This window comes from Macadamia integrifolia, unplaced genomic scaffold, assembly GCF_013358625.1.
Source record: "Macadamia integrifolia cultivar HAES 741 unplaced genomic scaffold, SCU_Mint_v3 scaffold2648, whole genome shotgun sequence".
NCBI classification, from domain to species: domain Eukaryota; kingdom Viridiplantae; phylum Streptophyta; class Magnoliopsida; order Proteales; family Proteaceae; genus Macadamia; species Macadamia integrifolia.
The window spans coordinates 27,535-34,284 of NW_024868856.1; positions in this window are offsets into that span (position 1 = coordinate 27,535).

Genomic DNA, 6,750 nt, shown 5'->3' on the forward strand with positions numbered 1-6,750 from the left:
TTCTTTTTTTTTTGCAAGAGAGGAAGATGGGGAGGCGTGGGTTATTGGAGAGGTAGGAGGGTGTGGGAGAAAGTATAGGTTAAGAGGGACGTTGGTCTCTTTTTTTTTTCTCAAAGAAGTTGCAAAGAAGAGAGGGGCGTAGGCTATTGGAGAGGGGAGATATAATAAGAGAAGGGGAGGAAAACGTGGGGATGAGGAAGGTGCTCGGTGGAGTTTTATGCGGTTTGTGATACCATGTTGAAATAATCTATTGGCATTAACTTTAATAAGTGTACAATGGTGATCTTATATAGAGATTATAGTTATTGAGTTATAGACAAACTCTATGATCATATGTGGGAGACTCAAACTCTAATAGTAATAGGGTAGGACTCTGTTAACATATGTGAGTAATGGACAGAAAGTCTATTATCACATGTGAGAGTCCTATTCCAACTCTGCTGTCTCATGTGGTAGTCTTGGATTGCAAGTAGTCTCTAATGTTTGTGTTCACTGAAAATGCCTACAATATAGGAGAGGTTGTTGAGTGTGAGTATGACTCTAAAGGTTGAGTTCGAGTGGAATGCTAACTGTCCTGATAATTCAAGCCTTTGCAATTGCAAGTCTTCGTGCATTTAACATGGTTTCAGCCTAATAGCTTTCTTGGGTATTTTCTTCTTCCCTGCAGTGGTTATTGATACGTCAATGGCTCCACAACCTGTTATCAACCAATATTGCCATATTTTCTTCATAACTCAGATCAGCACAACACTCCATTGGTGAGTCCTGTACTCAATGGGGACAATTTTCCTACATGGCAACGTACCATGCACGACACTTGAAGCCAAAAAAAAAAAATTGCAATTCATTGACGGTACTCTCCAACATATCACTGCAACTTTTGCGACAAAAACGGCCACTCAGAATCTCGATGCTATCAAAAGCACGGGAATCCGGAATGGTGGAACTCTCGCAAAGCCACCAACCCTGCTGCCTTAGCTTCTGATCGTGGTCTTCGTCCATCTTCAAGGTCTTCTCATGTTGCAACTGGTGTCGCTTCTACTGCAGAACCATCTCTCACCACTGACCAAATCACCCAACTTTTGTCCTTGCTTTCACTAGTTCCCCATCCCTTGGCCGGTAAGCATGTCTCTCTCATTCTTCTTCGGTGGCCACCTAGATTCTGGATACCAGTGCCACCTATCATATTTCCTATGACCTCTCTTTTTTTTCAAGTTATTTCCGTCCCACCACATCCTTTCCAATTACATTACCGAATGGTGCATATACACCTGTAGCACATGTTGGTATCATTCCCTTGCTCCCTGGTATTGCCCTTGACCATGTACTGCATGTATCTGCATTTCTATATAATCTCCTTTCCATCATTAAATTTTCTGCTGCAAATACTTGTACAATCATCTTTACATCTGATTCTTGAATTTTTTAGGACCAACGATCGATGAAGATTATTGTGACGGGTAAGCTTTATGGCAGCCTATATTACCTGGAATCATGCCCTCCATCTCCATTTTCATCTTCTACATCCCCTGGTTTCCATTTTGATCTTCAAGGCTTTGGATTCTAGCATATCAATTTCAAATAAATGTACTTGCACTGTGTGTCCTTTGGCAAAGTACACCAGACTACCTTTTCCTAGTAGCATGATCTACACCACATCGGGTTTTGAAATAATACATTTAGATATTTAGGGACCATACCGCACCACCTCCTTATCCGGTGCACGTTACTTTCTCACTGCATATCACCAATCACCTTCCCACATATGTGCTTAATGGCAAAACCCCTTATGACATTCTTTTTCAGAAAAAAATCCAATCTTTCCCATCTCTGTGTGTTTGGTTGTTTATGCTTTGTTAAGAATACATCATCTTTCCATAAATTTTATAAGCATGCATCACCTGGAGTTTTTGTGGGTATCCATATGGCCAAAAGGGATATGATGTTTTTGACTTATTAACAAAAAAATTTAATTGTCTCACGTGATGTTACATTTCACGAACATTTTTTTCCCTATGCTTTGATCCTTTTCCCATCTGCCATTGGAACAGTAGTGCTCCCAGCTCCCATTACCCATTCTTATAGAAGATGCAACCACTGATATTGAACCCATGGACCCACGAATTCCCACTACTGAAGACCCTCACTCATACCATTTAGTTTTACACTCGTGAACCCAACCCCTCGTCCCTAGCGCCCAAGCAATCCACCACGGTATTTGCAAGACTACCATTTCTTACTCCATCTCAATCTTCTTCAAACGATCTTGGTTCAGGTACATCTCACCCTTTGGTAAACTATATGAGTTATGTTCATTTTTTTGCACCCCATATGGCTTTTATTACCTCTCTTTCAGATACTACTAAGCCATACACCCTCGCAGAAGCAATGACGCACCAGGAGTGGCGTGATGCAATTCAGGCTGAAATCACAGCTCTCTCTGAAAATAAAACATGGCCTCTTTTTCCTTCACCTCAAAACAAAAAACCCATTAGATCAAAATGGATTTTCAAAACCAAGCATAAATCTGATGGCATTGTTGAACGCTATAAAGCTCATCTTGTCGCCAAAGGCTACAATCAAGTTGAGGGCATTGATTTTAATGACATATTTGCTCCCGTGGCGAAAGTGTTACCGTATGAGTTCTTTTTGCTATAGCCGCAGCTCGCGGATGGGATTTGCACCAAATGGATGTCCATAATGCCTTTCTTCATGGCGATCTTCATGAGGAAGTATATATGCTTCTACCTTCTAGTTATTTTCGTAAGGGGGAGAACCTTGTTTGCCTTCTTCATAAGTCCTTATATGGCCTTCAACAGGCTTCGTGCCAGTAGTTCTTCAAGTTCTCCATAGCATTATATGATTTTGGTTTCACCCACTCACAGGTTGATCACTCGTTATTCATGCTCAATCATCATGATGCTTATGTTTATGTTCTCCTATATGTGGATGACGTTCATCACGAGTTCCAATACTACCTTAATAAAGTCCATCCAAGCAATGCTAACTCTAACACTTCCATATCAAAGATCTTGGCAAACTCAAATATTTTTTGGGTATTGAGGTCACTCGTTCATCAAAAGACATTTACATCTGTCAATGCAAATATACTCTGGATCTATTCTCTGATAGCGGTCTCACATGCACTCGACTAGCTAAAACCCCCATGGAGCAAAATGTACAATGACAGATTACACTGGTGATATCCTGCCCGATCCTACATCTTATCACCATTTGGTGGGATGATTGATCTATCTAATGGTCATAAGGCCTGATATTCCTCGCACAGTCAATATCCTTAGTCAGTTTATGCATCAACCACAGTGATCACATCTTGATGTTGCAAATCGGCTATTACGATACCTTAAGGCCACACCTGACCAAGGCCTGTTTTTCTCTCCTACTTCGACACTGCGTCTTGAAGCTTATTGTGATTCTGATTGGGCATCTTGTCCATTGACGTGGCGTTCCACCACGGGATACTGTATACTCCTAGGGACAAATCTTGTCTCTTGGAAAACAAAAAAGCAGCACATAATCTCACAATCTTTTGCAAAAGCTGAATATCGGGCCATGACTATTGCTACTTGTGAACTCACATGGTTGTCAACCCTACTTAATGAACTCGGACTACCTTGCCAAGGTCCTATTCCCTTATATTGTGACAATCAATTGGCTCTCCATATCGCGGCTATTCCCATTTTCCACGAACGCACCAAGCATGTTGAAATAGACTGTCTCCTCGTTCGGGAAATAATTCAACAAGGTCTCATTAACCGTCGTGAAATTGCCACGATACATCAGCTCGCACATATCTATACCAAGTCTCTTGGTCGTGAACAATTTTTCTTACTACTATCCAAGTTGGGTGTACATAACCTTCACACTCCAACTTTAGGGGGAGTTGATTAAGCCGTATTTTATACATCAATGACCATTTTAATTGAGAATTTTGATTTTAGATCAATGATAAAAGTAAATACATAATGTGATTTTCTCACATTTGCAAGTTATAGGATCATGCACAAAAAGATGCTAAATGGGAGGATCCAATATAATCTACACACCAGTTTACCCATGGATCGATTCACATGTGATTAAAGGCAAGATGGGAAGAAGTTTCACTAAAGCAATCAAGGGCAAAGGAAGAATTTCACCTCAATTTAGAAGATCGACCAAGAGATTGTGTAACAAAGAAGAATCAGATACGAGAGGACCTGCACAAGTGTAGGGGCATAATGGTAATTTTGAAAGATGAGGAGTTCGTCGGAACATAGTGAATATTGAGCTCATTGCGTTCATAATGAAAAATGATGCATCTTTAATTCTCGGTTCGAGTCAATCCATGTTAAGATAGAGAGATATAGCCCAAAAACCGTTTTAGGCTAAGTTGAAATTTAAGTTGAATTTTAAAATTTTTAAAGATTAACTATATTATCTTTCTCCTCTCTCCTACGTGTAACTCTTTATTTCCAAATCATATTGCCTCTTGGTTTCATTCTTCCTTTCCCTCTTTCTTTTACAAGTATATTTCTCTTTCCTACTTGGTTTCTAACTCTCTATTTTCTTATCTTACAAGTATCTCTCCCATTTCTAAACTATTCTAACACACCCTCCTTAGCCTATATATAGAGACCTAATTCATAATTTGAGAAGCACAAAAATTTTTAGAGAGCTTTTTCTTATTAGCCTTTTCTTTTCTCTTGAGTTGTTAGCAAAGATTGAAGTTGAAGTTGAAGTTGAAGTTGAAGTTGAAATTTTAAGTTTGAAGTTCTTAAGCTTGGATTTTGTAGTACATATTCAATAAAATACTTCTTTTTTATTTTCTTTTTACTTAAAGATTTAATTTCATATAATGTCTTGTCCTTCTTTTATTTGTTCTTTTTCTTTCCTCATCCCTATGGTTAACTAAATTCTACAACTTAGGGATTGGATGAAACCATGAGATGAAGAGAAACATGTAAGTAATTGATGCCCTTTTTCTTAATTCCATGTAACTAAAACCCTATTGCAAAGTCAAAATTGCGTATACCATTGATTACCTTTCGTATGCATAATTGCCAACTTCCAATAAGGTCTTACTTATAATCTAATGCTATACGGACATATTAGATTTAAAAATCCATATTTCCTGTTGACCTATTCAAGCATGTGATATAGGGCTAGATTGTTTGTAATTTGTTTTTAAATCTCATGGTGGATTCTAATTCCTAAATGCTTCCCCACATCATAATTTCTCACCTTTCTAGTGCTTCACCACATCTTCTAGTTGTTCTTCATCTTTCCTCATCCCCATGGTTAACTAAATCTTGCAACTTAGGGATTGGATGAAACCATGGGATGAAGACCAACTTATAAGCAATTGATGCCCTTTTTCTTAATTCCATGTAACCTAAACCCTATTGCAAAGTTAAAATTATGTATGCCATTGATTACCTTTCGTATGATTAATTGTCAACTTCCAATATGATCTTGCTTATAATCTAATGCTATGTATGTGTTGAATAACTCATGGGACATATTAGATTTAAAAATCCATATTTCCTATTGACCTATTCAACCATGCAATATAGGGCTAGATTGTTTGTAATTTATTTAAATCTCATGGTGGGTTCTAATTCCTAAGTGCTTTCCCACATCATAATTTCACAACTTTCTACTGCTTACATAATTTTAGATTCATTAATTCATTCTAATTTTAATCTTAGGTTCACTTTATTATTGCATGTTTAATTTAACTCTATAACTAATTCTTGCATTTCACCATTGTTAGTTTAGTTTATTTTAATTTGTGACAATCCCATTAGTTAGTATATTCTGCCTAGGTTAGAACTTAATTTTTCATAGAGCTCACCTCCTTGTGATCGACCCATAGCTACACACGATCCGTGCGCTTGTGATATTACTTTATTATTTAATCACCATCTCAAGAGGGATGGTTGAAATTAACTTGTGATGGCTGCTCCTTGGGTGATCCAGGAAAAGTAAGAGCTGGTCAAGTAATATTAAATAGTAATTCTTACGTATTCTGACCTTATTTGGGGATCACGATAAATTTTCAGGAAGAGTTTTTTGCTTTGATTGAAGGAATTGAAAGGGTGAAAGACTTTCAATGCACCCACTTGTGGATAGAATGTGATTCGGTTACGGTAGTGCAAATGGTGCAGAGAGGAGTGGTTCCCTGGTTTGTTTAGCAAAGGTGGACAAATCTTTTAGCTTTCTTAACCAATTTTGTTAGGAAAGTTTCTCATTGTTATAGGAAAGCTAATCCAGTAGCATCTGGCTATAATTCTGGCAAAAGAGGAGCCATCAGATGTGGTTTCAGAGTGGACTTCTAAAGTTCATCATTTTCTGTTGGATGATGCTCTCAGCAAACCGAGATACAAAATTACTTAGGCTGGTTCTCAATTCTTTCTATGTAATATTTTTCCTATACACGATAGTCTCTTCCCCTACTGATGGCAATGTCAAAGTGGGTGAAGAGGTTGGTTAAGAGGTTGTAGTTTGTTTTCCTGGTTTTTTGTTAGCTTGTACTCTTATATTCTTTCTCATTTTTTATACATGATCCTTTTGGAGAAAAAAGATTACTCTATATTTTTCACATTTTATTTACAATCACATATTTGGGGATTTTAACCGAAGAACTTTTTTAGTCCACTACTATAACCTATTCACCCCAATCTAGGTTATTTCAGCTCCAATGAGGACCATTGGGCCTTGGTCAAGCGTATTGTATGTTATCCAAGACAC